At 37.6% G+C, this 18,582-nt stretch overlaps 1 long non-coding RNA gene across 1 annotated transcript; it reads left to right on the plus strand.

Moving 5' to 3' along the window:
* Positions 1 to 725: 725 nt before the first annotated feature.
* LOC141325082 (uncharacterized) lies at positions 726 to 2,927 on the plus strand. Its single transcript, XR_012353720.1, has 4 exons — positions 726 to 818; positions 1,475 to 1,544; positions 2,062 to 2,159; positions 2,652 to 2,927. It is a non-coding gene; the product is annotated as an uncharacterized lncRNA (long non-coding RNA).
* Positions 2,928 to 18,582: the final 15,655 nt, after the last annotated feature.

Genomic DNA, 18,582 nt, shown 5'->3' on the forward strand with positions numbered 1-18,582 from the left:
AAATGACTCGTAGAAAACGCTCTTAAGCGCTAAGATTAATCGTTATCGGGAAACGCAGCCCAAAATGTTATGTAAAGAGATCAACATGAAGGTGAAAATAACGAATAGAAACAAATAATACGGAAAAAAAGAGGATGAGTTAAAGGACAAGACTGTGTGGGATGCATGAAATGTTTCTTGTAGGGCTATTTAATTTGAAGTACATGTAATATTTATTCATGATACACTTGTGAATGCTGTCTAAATCGCGCACAGACAGCATTGGCATATACAGCATCGCCAATATAATTTTTTAATATTGTATTAATTTCTATAACAATTAATATAATAATTTCTTAACTCAAAATAAAATATTAATAAATCTATCTCTGATAATCCTGGGTTACTATGGTCACGTAGGTTTGTTTATGCATTAAACTCGTGTTTATGCCACTGCTGTGAGTTCCTCGAACCAGAATTTATTTATGGCATCAATTAAGTCAGACTTTGTACACTCAAAAAAGTCAACTAGCCACTTATTTGATTTGCAAACTACAAATATGTCTGATTAATACGATTATAACGAGTTTACTTCTGTTAAATGATTGATTCTTGTTAGTTGTAACTAAATTAAGAAATAATCAAATGAATTAGATCAGCGCTTGTTGATTCAATGAGCCTGAGTCGCTTCATATCAACAACTCTCTCTGATGAGTCACTGCGCATGCTCAGCACTGTGACGGAATCACGTGGGTACAGACGGCTGAAGAAGAGGAGTTGTGTGAGCGCCAGCGGTTTGAACTGCTGCATTTAAACGTTCTTCATCCTTGATATTGAGGGTAAGTACTTTATTGATATAATGTACCAGTTTGCACTTAGTAACATGGGATAATAAGTAATTAGACACTGTAGCGATGTTTCAAAGTAGGTTTATGTAAATTCCGTTGTTTTTGTCGATACAAGTTTCACCTTAACGTTAATATATCCGCTACAATTTGTGCATTTCTGTCACAATTTAATGCTAACCACGCCTAACTATTAACTACATAACCTACGTTAAACCTGAAGTCTACCCCAACATTGGGAGAGGAAAACTGGAGGAAAGTATGCACAGTCGAACACACTATGCACTCGTTTTTTTTTCTGTTTCTAAGTTAATGTAGTTAGCGTAATGCTATTTATACACTTTACTTTTACGTAACTTGTCCTCTGTTGAATCAGTGTGCACTTCTCATCGCTCTTTTCAGTCTAGCTAACGTTTATAGAGCTGTTTTTGTATGTTTTTCTTGAGTTCCAAAATGTTACATATTGCTACCCAGTTTATTGAATACAGTTTGCAAAAAATTGTCAAGTAAAATCTATAATGCAGTCGACCATATATATTAAATGTCCTAACAAATTGCAGTTAAAGTTATGATTGAATAGGTTTGCATGGTTTTATTCGGGAAATATAGTAAATAACTTGTATACACTTTGTTTGTTTTGTTTTTCACAGCAGAAAAAAAAATACATCACAACATATAGCTGTCCCCATGCTCTTCTGGTGTGAACCTCAGCTTTACATGGTAAGTAGTTTTTTTTTTTTTAACACTCACATACACTAATGTATAACTAACTATCCTTGAATACTGAACTTTTCTTTTCATTCTCTTTCAGTTACAAGTTGTAGGTACAAATTACTTAAGCATTATAAACTAAACATTGCTTTGGAAGCAGCAGTCATTATGTTTGTGTACAGCAGTCAACATTTGAAGTGGAATAAAACCTTTAATAAAATTTGGGTCACACTTTATATTAGGTGGCCTTCACTACTATGTACTTGCAGTATAAAATAAGTACAATGTACTTATTGTGGTCATTGTATTGCAAAACACTTGCTTCTATTAAGGTGGGATATGGGTAAGGTTAGGGACAGGTTTGGTGTTAAGGTTGAAATTTTGCATGCACATTGAAGACATGGGCAGGACTTAAAACCCATGTGTATAGAGTTCACCTGTTACATTCTACACAGACAGTAACACGTTCAGTACTCTTAAGCTGTGCCGCCACTGAAGTTGATGTAATCTTGTCTCCTCCCTACAGGTTGACACTGTACATACCATACCAGAGAAGCCTGTGTTATCAAGTCTCTGTGCATCTACTTGAATGAAGACCCTGAAAAACTAGTCAAGGGGTATTTGGTGAGTTGATGAGAAAATAATTTCAAAAGCCATTCTGTACTTGGGTCATGTTTTTCCCTGTTTGCTACAACAAAAATGTGACATGAGAGAACACTTAACTTTGTCAAATAATTGACCTGGACAGAAAACTATACTTGCATGTTTTTTTTTTTCATTGGAGTGCTTTATATTCTATGGTGGTTATAATGTTTTAGCCGCCTAAGTAATTTTAAATATGGTTGCCAGATAAATTATAACTTTTTTTAATATAATGCACTGCAATAACACACCAGCACCCACTGTGACCTCAATAATAAACAGAGAAGAATTATCACTTTTCTGACAGTTTCAACTTAAAAACTTAGAAATTATAACCTCTGATTCACATCAGAGCTCCTGTATTGGATTTAAGTTTACTTTAAAGGTGTCATTAATAAAGTGGCCAATAAGTGTATAAGCAATTCTTGTAATAATTATTTTTGTTTGTGATATTTTATGTGTTTCTCCTCACAGGATTCAGACATCGAGTCAAAATGTACCATGGAGCAAACTGTGGCGGGAGTGTTTGTCATACTGAAGGAGGGAATGCTTCCTAACAATGACCCACAGGACATTGGTGTCCTAACTGAAGGTGTGGAAGTCAGGCTTGTGCTGTTATTTGGACTGATATGCTGTTTGAATCCTGTTTTACAAACACTCAAATTGGAGACTTAAAGTGAAGAAAGCAGTTTAAACTTATTTGTATGTGTATGTTAAAACTGAATGAAAAAATAAAAATATTTAATTGTTTGCATGTTTTATGTGGTTTTTCTGTAGATGTAATGTTTTGGTTCTTAGTTCTTTCACTTAAAACAAATCTAATTGAAACAACAAGATGGGTATTAATTAAAGTACCCAAACTATACATGAACAAGACATTAACTAGTAGATGTAACAAGGCAGAATTTTGTTGAATTGAAGTGCTTTTACTGACATATTTGACTAACACGATTCAAACATTTTGATTCAATTCGTTGGAAAGAAGCTACACTGACATGGTAAAACAATGTTAAATCTACAAGTTTAAATCACATTCATATAACATATTCAAACCTTTCCAAGTTTATTAGATTGGTTTAGATGCGTTTTGGGTGCTACGATTAAATCATGTTCATTGAACAATTTATTTTTTTGAGTGTAGTTGGTTTTGCTACTTTTCGAATATAATCTATCAGAGCATTCCACACCATTCAATGGGATTCGGCGGGAGTCTCAACCCAGTTTATACCCTGTTCAATGAGTCTGCCTGCAGCAGTGTGCTTCGAGTCATTGTCCTGGAAACAGTGTTGTTTTTGACAACCATCTTAGATTTAGTCTTAGTCTTAGTCTTTTGGACTAAAACGCTTCTTAGTTTTAGTCAAATTTTAGTCACTTCTATATGTGATAGTTTTAGTCCAATTTTAGTCGACGAAAAGTCAAAAAGGTTTTAGTCCACGAAAAGTCAAAAAGGTTTTAGTCTAGTTTTAGTCAAAAAAAGGGAAAAAAGTAGTCTTTTAACAAATTAATGTAGGTCAGTAAGTATTTTGCTGTTGGGTAGTGTCACTTATAAGTTCTGAAAATAATCGACTGATCGACTATTTTCACCAATAATTACAATAATGAAGGAATGTTTTAGAACATAAAAGACAAACAAGGATGGAATGCTAAAACGGCTTGCCATACTAGTATAGCAAAGAGTATTTAATGCTAAAACGGCTTGCCATAGCGTCAGATACTTTTTAAGTTTTAATTGGCATGCACAATAAGCGGAAATGTCATGCATTTTAAACGTCTGACGGACCACCCACTAACATTTTCGTCTATTCTCGTCTCGTCAACGAAAACTCACACACGTCTCGTCATGTTTTACTCATCAACGAGCGATTTTTATCTCGTCATCGTCTCGTTATCGTCATGAAAAAAAGTGGCGTCAACGAAATGATTTCGTCATCGTCATCGTTGATGAAAACAACACTGCCTGGAAAAAACGGTGATGTGCTCCAATGTTTTCCCTAATGTATGGGGCAGCAGTTTCTGTTACAATAGCATTTTCAAAGAAAGACCGGTCCACCCCCATTCGGCTATTCATAAACATTTCGCTCCTTATACTGCCGCTGATGGCCTCATTAACTGCTACTTTTAAGATAACTGAAAAAAAAAATGATCGGAGCTGTTTAAACTGGAGAGGAATAAAAAAAACTTGTACTGACTGATCTTTAAACTTTTGTGTCGAAATTGGCACGACTCATGGCTAGTGTTTGCATATTTCTTTCTATTGTGCAACCAGATTAGTGTTATATATTGTGCTGATAGTGCAACTTACTACCTTATTAACTCTAAATTCAAAGTAGCCTAAAATAGCTGGATCTTCCAGCCCAGTGGAGGATGCGTCTATCCCTCACTTTCAACTTTCTCAACTCCCGTTTACTCCACCGGCATCTAACAGCATTTTCACACCAGTGATACTAAATATTCTTGCAAACTGTCTAAATTGTCTAATTGTCGGGAACTGCCAAAAATTGATGTGGAAGGCTTAGCACCTGACACCCCCCATGATTCATGTCACCTTGGCCTCGGTGTAGCTTTTATATGTAAATGATTACTGGAGTGGAGCTATACAAATGCAAACCAGGGGAAGGGGGTGGCTTGAGACTCTCTGATCTAGAGTTGGCTTACCTGTTTCTTTGTCTTACACCGTGCCTCAACACATAACACCGCGACATGCAATAAAATTACATTTTTCATGTTAAACAGTTTTTTAAACAGATATCATTTAATCCTGATATCTTAGTCCTTAGCACTTGTGATAGTTATGTATTCGTTGTCAGTCATATAATAAAAGCTTTATTGTTTTGAAAAATGAGCCTTCTGTTTATTTGTCTACATTTTTTTCAATATTAGGATATAATACTAGGGTAGGTAAGAAGAGGTGTCAAGTTTCACTCCTCTCAAACAGAACACAAAATGATCTCATCAAAGCCCTGGCCACATTCACAAAAAGAGAGATATGGAAAGAGATAGAGGAGGCCAATATATATTCAGTACTTATAGATGAAACCACTGATGTATCTCATTGCGAGCAAGTCTCTCTTGTTGTGCGTTATGTGTATCAAATGGAAGTCAAGGAGCGCTTCGTCCAGGTCTGCAATGTGTCAAAAACAACAGGTGAGGAAATGGAGAAAACAGTTCTTGACTTACTAAATAACAACGGCCTACAGGTCCAAAACATGCGTGGTCAAGGCTATGATGGCGCTGCCAATATGAGTGGTCAATATAGAGGACTGCAGTCAAGAATACTGCAACACAATGACAAGGCTCTGTATGTGCACTGTCAAGCACACTGCTTAAATCTGGTCTTAGTTGAAGCTGCAAAATCAAGCCTCCACTTCATTACCTTTTTTAACCTGGTACAGAAGCTCTATGTATTTCTCACCAGCTCGTCGAAAAGACACACTGCATTTGTGAATTGCCAAAAGGCCCTGCACCCTGGAGAGCCTGTAATCAAACTGCAGAAACTCTCTGACACACGTTGGGCATGCAGAGAAAAAGCCCTGAAGGCCCTCCTTAAAGTGATGAGCTCTGTGGTCAAGGTCCTCACTGACATTACAGAGCAGGAGCCTCCAGATACTACTGCTGGAGACGCCAGGATGTATCTTAAAGCCATACACTTTGAGTTTTTGCTCTGCCTTGAGATCGCCACTCCTGTCTTTGAAGTCACTGCTCTTGCCTCTGATGCTCTACAGAACTGTGATATTGATCTGTCCACAGCATATACAGTTGTGGATGGAGTGAAGGACACCATGTCCAACCTCAGGACAGAAGAACTGTTTGTAAAACTGTTTAAGAGTGCCACGGAAAAGGCAGAAGCCGCTGGGATCAGCATTCCCAAAGAGCCCCCGGGACAGCAAAGACAGAGGAGGGTGCCTGCAAAGTACAGCCAAAGTACTGGTGCAGCCACAGAGAGCCACTCCTTCCAGTCAGTAGAAGACTACTACAGAGTAAAGGTGTACTATTCATTCTTAGATGTTCTTTCTCAAGAACTACAAAGAAGATTTGGGGGAGAAGGTGAGACACAGTCCAGTAAAATACTGAACGCACTACACAGTTTGACAAAGGCCAACAACTGGATAGGCAAAGATGCAGTGGGTCCTGGCTCTCTTGAGGCCATTCACACACTGTGTGAATTCTATGGAGGAGAGGAGCAGAAGTTGAAAACAGAGCTCAGGGTTTTTCATGCATCTTTCCCAAACACATCCACCATGAAGGAGATGTTAAAAACACTGAGAGACAACAGTGGACAGGATATCTTTCCAACACTGGTGGAAATGATAAGAACTTATGCAACAATTCCAGTGTCAACAGCAACAGTGGAGAGGTCATTTTCCAAGCTCAAACTGGTTAAAGACACACTCAGAAGCCTATGCACCGAAGAGAGGCTTTCTGATCTCCTCCTCCTGGCTATTGAGAAAGACATTCCTGTAAACCACAGTGAAGTAATAAACATCTACAGGGACATGGCCCCCAGAAGGTTGCCTCTGTAAGGGAGGAAGGAGAGACAACCAGGGAATGGAAGTAACACATTTTTATTTTGAAGTAGAAGACATTTGTTTGTAATAATTTTATTAAGTTGCTGTATTTTTGTATTTTTTCAATCATTTTTGCAGTGATTTTTTCAGTAAAGTTAACAAAATACCAGCAACAACCCTCTTCAGTTTAGCGTGAATATTTGTGTTGATTTAAAAGTGTTATGTGTTCTGATAACACCAAAATAATTAAAATGATGTAGTGCCTTGTGCAAAAAATAAACAAATTATTAGTAAAACACGCCCCTCTGCTTGATGCAGTTATTTTGGTTATTCTAATCTAAATATATACTTGAAACTAGTAGCATAGAAAATGTTTTCAAAACATGCGCATTGTGGAATGGTTTCCTTTGCTGCTCTATAAACCTAGTGAATACTAAGGAGACCATGGTTTTACTTTTTTGTAAAAAAAAAAAAAAAAAAAAAAAACGTATTTATGAGAAGTGCCCTTTATTTCACTTGAGCCCCTGCCCCTCAAAATGTCTGTGCACGTCCCTGCTCCTATGTCTTGTGACAATTGCATATTTTTCCTTTTTTTATTTAAAGAAACAAAACCAATGTAAAAAAATGTATTTTAACCGGGGCAGCCGTGGCCTAATGGTTAGAGAGTCGGACTTGTAACCCAAAGGTTGCAGGTTCGAGTCTCAGGTCCGGCAGGGATTGTCGGTGGGTAAGGTGAATAACCAGCACTCTCTCCACCCTCAATACCACGACTGAGGTGAGTCCCTTGAGCAAGGCACTGTACCCCCAATTGCTCCCCGGGTGCCGCAGCAATGGCTGCCCACTGCTCCGGGTTCACGGTGTGTGTGTGTTCACTACTGTGTGTGCACTTGGATGGGTTAAATGCAGAGCACAAATTCCTAGTATGGGTCACCATACTTGGCCTCACTTCACCTCCTTTCCTTTCCTAAAATGATGGCATGCAGTTGCTTCAAACAATGGTATAAAGCTATTTAAAACATCAATCAATGTAAATTGTAATAATTGTAATTAATAATCACAATTACAATTTTAAGGAAATAATCGACAATTATGATTTTTCTCATCATCGTGCAGCCCCACTGTTTTCCTAACAATATTCTGTTAAAGATAACTTCATTCCTTGACTTACCTATACACTTTATATTTTGATTTACTTTATCTACCCTTTCCACTTAACTTGCCATTCTTCAATCACTTTACTCCAGATTAAAACCTTAATCTCTAATTTACTTAATATAACTTGTATCTCTGTTGTTGGTCCCTGTAAAGCTTGCATTGCTAATTAATCAACTTCTTCATTTCCCCATTCCTATGCGTGCTAGGACCCATATATAACTGATTGATGTATCATTTTAAACAATGTGGTGCATAATGGGAGGTGGGAGAAACCAAGTGTAGAGGATGAAGGGGATTGTTTGTTATTTTAACATTTGAATGCCTTACCAATGATTTGTATAAATTATTGAGAAATAATAATTTGTTGATTAGCACATGTAGTTTATGAACTGAGGTTTGTTTATTTGATGGATTTAATTTCTGATTAATTTCTGTTAGCTTGTGTGGCTGTCAATGGTTTTGCCCATTGCTATAAATGCCCACTAGCTTGACTGGGCCTGACTTTATCAGTGTGAGAAAGCAGTCGCAGTGGAAGGTTGCTGTGAGAGATTGTCATGCTTGAAGGTATGTGATTATTTACTTTTTATTTTTTTAAATAAATGAGTCTAATGTGAAAGTATATTAACGTAACCTAAAAGTATATGTTATGAACTAATCATGAGTTGTTGTTTGGTTTGTTAAAAGTCATGTTGATGTTAGATGAAGACATGTGCAACTGATTAAATCTGACAGCTGAACTGCATATATGTAGTTCATCTGTTGTGTTCATTGTAATATGGGGTGTGACTACACAATGATTGATGATGAAGCATTTTGCTGTTATAATGATTTTGTGGCTTACGCATGTTGTACATCAATGGCCCTTTTGAGTTCACGTGTCTTATGGTGCCTTAACCAAGTGCCTTTTTTCTCTTTCTGTTCCAGTGAGCATCAGCATAACCCTCACATCTTATTACATGTGTGACCATGTTTTTTAGATTACCAGGTATCCTTAAATCTGGCTAAAAAGTACAGTTTCCTGCGGAGTTTAGCTCTAACCCTAACCTGAGCATGCTAATCAATGTCTTCAGGATCATTAGAAAAGCAGAGTTAGGTGAGTTTTATCAGGGTTGGAGCTGAACTCCTGCTCTATACTGACATTCTATATAAAATTGCTTTGTCTCTGTTGCCACCACTATATCTGGAATGGTCCGCCTCCCTTTTAAGCTGAAAGGACAGAGTGACATTGATAGTGTCATCTTCTGTACCCTTGGTTTCATACACTTAAATTGAAGTGTCTCTCTAATGCAACTTTTAACCCCACTTTCTTTTGTCTATTTCTTTACCTGCCTGTTTAATAACTTCAGGGTTATTAAAGTCTAAATGTCTCTGTAAACAAATGCTCTCTCTGATGTCTGCTATCTTGGTACTCAAACACAGTGTGATGATTGGGCTAAGATGACATCACTGCAGTAGCGGGAGTGAGTGAAGTTTTAGAAACATTTTATATTCCTGTTTCTTTAATTGTTTGTATTTATGCTTTTGTTGACTATGGTGCAGTTTATTAGGCTTACGTTTCAATTGTTGTAGTGTATTGTCTTCTAACGTTCATTGACAGTACAGGCAGTTTAAGACATTATGTTTGTTGATTGCTGATAAGTGCACATATCAGAGGTCATCACAACACCTAATGTCAAAATTTTCTAAGATTTTTTTGTTCCTCATTAACCACGCAGACGTGTGTGTTAAAGTCTTGTTTGAATATATATTTTTTTAAACGCCTTCCTTTGATCTCTACGAAACCCACTACGACACAGCCTTTCACACTCCTTTGGACTGTGACTTTGTAGGGCAGTCAGCAACAAAGCTATCACTCATTTCTGCATTTATCTCTGCCAGTCAGTGGAAGCGCAACTGTTTTTGGACAACACTGCAACTCCATTAGCTCTCTACTGATCTTTCTCCTGTACTCCTCACTCAACTGGGCAGTTTAAGTATCATGCCATGATGTCCTAATCATGCCAAATGTGTTTAATGCTGTCCGTTCCTTTTGACTTGTTGGCAGTTGGTAAGTTTTGTGGATTTTAACCACCTACTGAGACGATGCTGTAAGTATTGGTAGCTTATCCGTTTTAATTTCCTGCTATAACTATATCTATCCCCATATCAACATGCTGACTCATGCAACAGACTCTTGCTATCAAATATCAGCCTAGGCTGGTTTAAGCTGGTTTTAGCTGGTCTCCCAGCCTGGCCAAGCTGGTTTTAGCTGGTGGTTTTCCAGTGTGACCAGCTAAAACCCCTCTAAAACCAGCCTGCCTTCCAGCTATGAGCAGCTAAAACCAGCCAACCAGCTTAGGCTGGTTTTAGCTTTTTTTTTTTTTTTTTTTTTTTTTTTTTCCACCAGGGTTGGGCCAAGCCTTTTTAAACTTTTTATTTGTGTTTTTGTCTGTAACTTCAAAATGCATCAACTGAGATCAATGTGCGTTTATCCTGTCTTCATGACAGCCCATTGGTGATTTCAGTAAGACCGATGGACTTTCGGGGTCTCCTTAAAATTTTAAAGTCCTTCTAGCCTCGTTTAACCTTAAGTTGGCTCAGTACTACAGCAACTCCAGCCAGACAACCAGCTGGACCTCAATGCATGTATCAATTGTTCGTTATGTTGCATGCAAGTAAAAACCAATATGCACTTTTGGTATAATCCCATTTGAGTTTGTAATAAGTTAAATTTGTGCAGATTTCTCTAACCATGCTTGAAGAGCTTCCAGGAGAGACCACAGACTCCCAAATAAGTAATCCTAGGGTTTGACAAAGCTGCAATGATAACCAACTTTTCAAGGGCTTGCACATGTAAAGCTGCAAATGACACTGGAATATCAGTGAAACTGCAGTGTTCGCTTGTAGTAATAAAGTTTACTGTCTAGTGTGGCTGCTTTATAATATTTAATCTAACTGGGTCTTTTTAAGACCTTTGCTTTCTGTAAACCATGGTCTCCAAAGTTTTCATAATGGGGTGTGTGTGGGTAATTTTTTTTTTCTCCCCTGCTTATGACGAAGTATTTGTTTTGAAGTTTGATCAAAGCTGGATCTTCTAACTGTCTTTTGGCCTTTGTAAATGTGGAGAACTTTACCTTTACTGAACTCCTGACTGAAATTTAAAATTTGACTCTTGGTCTTCAGTGTTTGTGTATATTGGTTCAAAGCCACCTCTGACCCTACAGTATTGGGAGTACTACTTTGTAGGGCGACCTGTAAAGAGGCAAACAGATGATGGTTAGTTGTCTGTGTAATTCGTTGACCCTTAAGCGCAGTTATTAGAGGTTAAGGTTGGCCCAAACTTGTTGCAGCTGTAGGTCTATTTAGCAATGTGCTCACGGAAGTACTGTGAGTAAGGTTAAAGAATGGCTATGGATCGTTAATCCAAAAATGTGAATTGTCATTCACCCTATTGTCGTTCCAAATTTTTACAAATAACTTTTCAAAATACTGTGTTCCACAAAAGACAATCTCTTGTTGTTGTACAATGAAAGTCTGTGGGCTGCAAAGCAACATTGGAACAAACTGCATTCAACTAACTGTAACAGTGTCACGTATCTGGTCTATCCAGTCATCATGAACTCTTGCACCACACTTCATGGACTTCATTCCCCACAAGCCACTGCACTAATCACTGCATTCACCTGCTCTCACTTTACTGATTTACTGCGAAGTCCTATTGTTCCATCTGGTCTTTATTTCCGAGCGTTTCTTTCCGTGTTTGTTTTCCCTGTGTTTGATTCCTGGACTACTCCCTGTGTTTTGATTCTCGCTGCCAGCCCCGACCTTTCTGCCTGTTTTTGACCACGATTTCTGCCTGCCCCTTTGTGTTTGTTTGTTGTATAAATGCTGCGAATGGATCCGCACGTCTCTGACCCTCCTTGTGACAAACAGACTTATTTTGGTTATATTTTCACTCAAAATCCCCCCCTTTTCCTATTGTGTATAAATGCAACTTAGTTTTTTTGATTTTGTTATATATTATTTTATTGTTTTGAGTTAAGATGTATATGATTTTCAAGATTTGTTCAGAAAGTACACTGTCACTTTAATACTATGTACTTGTTCGCGTGCACGCATTGCTCGCTCGCTCAGTTCACTTCCTTCTGAGCAGAGAGAAGGTTGTCTCGTGTTAATTGAGACATTAAACGGTAATATTACTTATATTTGATTATATATTCTGAACTTAATCTGTTTGTTCCTTTGCTAAACATACTTTGTGATATGGGATTATGAAATTGTATTTGAGTGATCGCGATTGTGACCGTTTGCATTTGTGAGTGAGATTAGTACATATTAGCCTGCTGTAATTACTCCTCGTTTGCCAACAGGTGTTGTTTAATGAAGAATTCACAGAATTCATGTTTTCAACTTATTTCCCATTTATACATAAAATAAAGACAGTGCCAAGCAGTGAGAGGTCTGAAGTTCTTTATTGGGTGACATCAACACAACGCAGAGCGGATTCCCCTTGTTCAGGGACCCGTTACATAACCCTAACCCAACAACAGTTATTGATGCAACAAAGATTAGTTTAATTTAGTCTGCAGTACAGAACGGTCCTGTGGAGAAGGTAAAGTGACTGTTCACCCAAATATGAAATATCGCTTCGTCAAGTGGTTTCAACCACCTTCTGGACATGATGGTTTTTAAACTGTTTATAACAAAACCGTTTTCAGATGTCTGTAGCTGTACTCTGCTCATTTTGAGCTTTGTCTGAGACCTGAATTTGACCAAAGGACAAAGTAACTTCAACTTTGAGGACGTGTTGGAGAACAGGTGTGCTGCTTGCTAATATTTGGGGGAAAAATACTCTTCTGTGCAACAGTTTTGAATATCATGCAATTACTAATATTAAACTTTGTTTTGTTTTCTAGGTACGCTGGACAACATGGAGCTGGATGTGCTGTTATTCTCTCATAAGGATCCACTTGTTGGCTTTGTCTACAGTGTAGCTCATGCAAAATAATTCTAAGCCATTGTAGCCTTGTTTAGCTGAAGCTAAACATTACAAACTGCATAGCTGTACAGTTACACAGAAGCATCAGAATACTGTTTCTTTAAATATGAGTTCTTGTAATTGTTTCTGTCAGGTACTGAGGCCATAGGAACATTCTCCAGGAGCTGACCAGATGAGGAAAGTCCCTCCTTAAAGAGTAACCTGTGTCCCCTGCAATATTTACACAGTTGCTCTGGTTTAGTGGTTGAGGTTACACAAGTTGCTGTGTGTGTGTGTGTGCGCACCAAAGCAATGTTTTAGATGGTAACCAGTGCTTAATTTGAGCCGGATCTTGCCGGATCCTGTTCCGGAAAATGTCAGATTTTGGATTTGTGTTGCGGTATTTGTTTTTAAAGATCCGGCATTAACAAGTACATTAGATCGTGACAGTGCGTGCATACGAGACCGATCAAGCGCGGGTTTATGTAGATGTATTTGGAGGATGCGTGTTGGTCTTCAACATTTGCCACCAATCAGCTTTTTTAAGTTCAAAATGGCTCTCGTTGATTGGTGCTTACTGCTTAACCCACTCTCTCCAAACGTGCACTACGCAAAACCTATTTAGTGAGCAGCGGAATGTTTAGAGAGAGAGTGTAATATTAGAAATGATACCAAATCAAGCGAAAAATTATCATGTATAAACATTATAAACATAGCTATAAGTTACCCTGACTCCAAAACAAATCAATTAAGGTGTTCAGAACAGAACAAGAATGAAACAAATATAAACAAAGCGAAACTAAAAATACCAGGCGTTGGGCTCACATACCTCTGTAATTCGGCACAAATCCAAGTGTTTCCATATTTGCAACGTATTTGAATGATAAACTCTTTATAGTGTAGACTAGGCTTTGTACTTTACGTTCGTATATCGATGGGGAAAAAAAACACTTCAACAAAAATGTGATTGGTCAATTTAAATAGTATAATCAGTCCACTCTGCTGTTATGCCAGAGTAATATTTTAAATGTTTGATCGACTGTATTTTATTTTTAAAATGTACAGACTGCAATGTCAAATTGAATTGTTCGAATATGTCGTGACCGCGCAATCGAATGGCTAAAACATAAATACTATTTTTTGTCATACAGAAATTATTGGACATTCCGTTAAGTGTTATTTTTGCACGCTCACAGGATGCGCGTTCTGTCATGTCGGTTCTCTGTTTCCTTTTCGTGAACTTGTTTGCACCGCCGCACCTTACATCGGTTTTAAATGTTATTTAAGTCAGATATATTTTTATATTTATACCTTTCATATATAGACTATGATTGTAGTATTTTTATGACAACACTTTTTTTATGTAACTTACATTTTCCATCATCCTGCTTACCTATTTTTGACCCAGGGTTTGTGCCAAAGGCTGCAGTCCATGCAGAAACTTGTAAACTATGCGCTTATAGTTGTGGCATCACCTTTAGTAGCGTATTTGAATGTTCTGGTAAAGTTGTGTTGTCAGTGTTTGTCACAGTGCCTTTTAACTGCTGCTTTGGATCCGGCAATTATTCATTTACAAATTAAACACTGATGGTAACTTTTTTTTTTTTTTTTTTTTTTTGTTGTATTTTCTCTTTTAAACCAAGAGACCATTTATTGAGAGTGTTGTTGTGGTGGTTTAGAGACCTGGCTCCACTGAAGGTGGAGTCTACCAACGGAAGGCTATAGGTAAGTACCAGATATTTTTTTTTTTTTTTTTTTTTTGTCTCTTTTTGTTTGTGTGGTGGTGGATTAGGGACCCAACTCCATTGAAGGCAGAGTCTACCAATGCTGTAGGTAAGTACCAGATCCCCCCCCTTTTTTTTTTTTTTTTTTTTCTGCATAGTTTTAGACTGTGTAACCATGGATTTTTATTATTTTATCTTTAAAGAACCAAGAGACCATTTACTGAGAGAAGTGTTGTGGTTGTTTAGAAACCTGACTCCATTGAAGGCGGAGTCTACCAATGCAAGGCTGTAGGTAAGTACCAGATCCCCCCCCTTTTTTATTTTGTTGCAAAAACCTTTAGATGGTAACCATGGATTTTGTGTCTTCTCTTTAACGAACCAAAAGACCATTTATTGAGTGTTGTGGTGGTTTAGACACCTGGCTCCACTGAAGGCAGAGTCTACCAATGCAATGCTGTAGGTAAGTACCAGATTTTTTTTTTTTTTTTTTTTTTAAGGGTTCGGTTTATCCTTTATGCAAATAACTCCTCATGAGTTTGATAATTAGGTTGAACTGTATCTTCTGCCATATTTTCCTCAGGTCAGCTGGGCATCTTGAAGCTGGATATCATGTCTAGTCTCAGCCTGTGATGTGATTCTCTCCTTATTTTGATGACCGAACCTGTGTGAAGACCTGAGGTTCTACCACCGAATGTTCTTGAAACAAGGTTGCAGAAATGCATAATATTGAAGTCTGTTGTGTACATTAATATTAATGTTCTTTCAGCACAGTGCCTTTTTGTCCCCTTGATTTATTCCTTTCATGTAGACCCAGAATGCCCCACTTCCTATTCACTGCTGTCTGGCAATTCCAGAGTCCTAATGCAGGCTTTATTCCAGATGTTGCCCCACTCTACACTTGGGTTTGACTGACCAGGACTTGACCAGGGGACACTAACAGCAGGTTTTCTCATTTCTTCAGTAATCCCTTAAATATTATATTTAAATTTTATATAGTTAACAACAACTGAACATGACCTATGTCTTTTAGGTGAGCTGGGCAGCTTCTCGAGGTAGTATGTTCTGATGCCCTGTTCCATGATTGCAGCTCACTAATTTTTTGGATTAGTCCTTGTTGCTGACAACTTTAGCGCTCTCCTAGGTAAGTCTCATTCCTAATTAAGCTCTTGTGCCATTTGATCTCTGGAAATGTGTAGAGCTTTCTGTAAATTGTCAAATGCTTGAATGTCAGCTTTGCTTTATCTCCATTTGTGCATATAGCTTTCTTTTAATTAAGCCGTGTGCGCAAACACTTGTATAGCTATTTTTGTGAGGGCAGTTTTATTTTAGACCATCGGAGTGAGGACAGTTTTGTAAAGTGAGATCATTTTGGCTGCTCCTCACTTTCTGAGACTACTTTAAAGGCCTGTTTTAGGGTCAAGACTTGGTTTTAGAAATCAGGTTATAATTGGGTAAGGGTGTGTGTACATTTCAGTGTATATTATGCAATGTACACTAGTATACAAATCGCTCTAAATGTTCAGAAAAACTGCTTGCATTACTTAAATCTCTAATACTCTGCCCTGTAACTGACCTGTATGCTGTAATCATGACTATCTTGTTCACATGTTTAAAGAGTCATAATTTGTCATTTAAACGGTTCATTTAGAAGTCTTTCAAATTCTGTGAACATGATATGATATATGAACACTATCTTCAGGACAGGTACCACATTTCCTTTGAGTTTCTGCCATATTTGGTGTTCCTGTAGAAGCTTAAGATATTTCTTAGTCCATGTAGACCAGAAAAGGTCTACCATGTGGTGAATTTGCATCCATTTTCTGCGTAAATGCCCATGGTCTTTCACAATTTTTATTTTATTTTTTCATCTGCTGGGTGGGTCTCTCCTTGCAATACAAAGCTCTCGTATGCTCAAGTTGTCTTGTGTGAAACGTCAGAAAGACTGTTTGATTTTTTTCGATGTAATTTTATCTTTGTTTTTCTTTTATTTGAAATGGGATATCACAGCATGGTTATTCTGACTGAAAATACACATACACAACACAAGCCGTTTTGTCAAGCAAACCCAGTCACTTTTTTTTTTTTTTTTTTTTTTTTTTGGTCTTTCATCTGCCAGATTCTCATTCCCTTTATCAAAGATTGAAAATTGAGTGTGTTCAGACACTCCTTGTGCTTGATGCATCTACTTCTTCTTGTTTTCTCTTTCTTCTCCTGTACGTGTCGTACACGTTTGTTTATAGCTGTTTGGCAATTTGAGTCCCCATGCTGGGATCTGCTAGGCAACTCATCTTTGACTTTACGGAGACTCTTTCCATTGTGTGTGGTTTTTTTGTTTTGTTTTTTTTTTATAAATATTGCAGAGGTCTCATGTGAAACTATGCTTTAAAGTTGCTTTTGTAGAGATGCTTTGTGTAAATAAGTTTACTTGACTAGTGATTCACTTCTGTGCCTGTGCTCTTATGCTTTTGTTTCAAGAATTTTATATTAAAAGTCTTAAACCATACTCTGAACACCTGAAGCATTTGCTTCGGTAATGGGGCTAGGAGAGTTTGGATTATTTAATTGCAGTTATATTGCTTTATCTTGTCCTGTGTGTGTGTTGTGTGTGTTTTTTTTTTTTTTTTTTTTTTTTTTTTTTTTTTTTTTTTTTTAAGCTTGTGGTCTTGGTCTGTAGCTTGTGCACTTATAGCATTAGCATTGATTCAAAAGCCTCAGCCTGTTATGATCAAACTTTAATACTTGAATCTACCTGTACAAAGGCTGAATAGAAGACTTATATTGCACTTTTTTTTTCTTGCCTACTCCTGATGTACGTTCAGCATATTCCTGTTTGTCAGATACATTACTCCAGTTTCATGTGCTGTAACCAGGATTTGACCATTGAACAATGTGATACACTCTCTCTGCTCTGTTTCTCCAACTTCCTCCAAGAGGTCTTTCAGATCTCTCATCAGAAACTGGGAAGGGTTGGATGACCTGTTTTCTTTCTGTAATATTATGTGTATTGTGCAAAAATACTTTCGAATTTCATATAGTTGGTGACCTTCACTTGACCTTGACCTTAACATTTGCGATGGGTCCCAAGTTGGATGTGTTCCTGCTGTCCTGTTCTATGATGGCAGCTCATTTGTCTTTGTTTCAATGTTCACCTTGATAAGTGTCTTCTCCAGATGAAGTTGTTCTATCCTTATTTGCTGTGTGACCTTTTGGAAATGTGGAGAGCTTTCAGTATACCAACTAATTAAGTCTGGTGTCCGTTTGTACATGTGTGCCTAGGTTGAGCCAGGTTCCTGTGAGTTTGGTCATCTTTCACTGCAGCGTTTGCTGAAACTTAACAAATTAAGCATCAGATGTAATTTAAGTGTGCCCTAAAAGCTTTAGGGCTGGTTGGTCATTTTTATTAAGCAAATATTAATGAATTGAGATAAGTTTGTTTGTTTGTTAGTGGTGCCACTGTGTATACATTATCCTCCCCATGTGCATTTTAGCACACTTGTATTTATTCCCCCCCATTCATTTTATTATATATATATATATATATATATATTTTTTTATACACTTGTAACAGAGTTCAATAAATGGTTGTTAAATTCATGCGTAAATTGGGAAAACATGCCATTGGTTGTTGCACTGCACCACTGCGCCTTGCTGCTGGTAAGCTGCTTAGATGATCGCTCGTCTAATTAACTAAATTTGGATTGTTTTCAAGCATAAAGCTGAACCTTTGTTACACATGATGATTATGTTTGTCTGTCAGCTCCTAGTCTTTTTGGTAGAGTCTGTAATCTGTTAATTGTGACGGAAAAACGAAGAGTGCATGTGTATTAGCTTGCTTGTTAACTCTAATCCTCTTATTTTAAGACTATAATGCATTTGAGCAACAACGTAACCAACTTATGGTTCTGTTTATCCCAGATATGTCTGCGCAGAACAATAAAAAAGCTCTGAGTGACCAGCTACCTGACTCAGTGTACATTCCACCATCACCAACATAGTCACATTGGTGCTGTGACCCGGATGGGGAGTGAGGTTTAGGGGGGTGAGTGTAATGGAGGCCAGCTAGT

This window comes from Garra rufa, chromosome 2 (genome assembly GCF_049309525.1).
Source record: "Garra rufa chromosome 2, GarRuf1.0, whole genome shotgun sequence".
NCBI classification, from domain to species: Eukaryota; Metazoa; Chordata; class Actinopteri; order Cypriniformes; family Cyprinidae; genus Garra; species Garra rufa.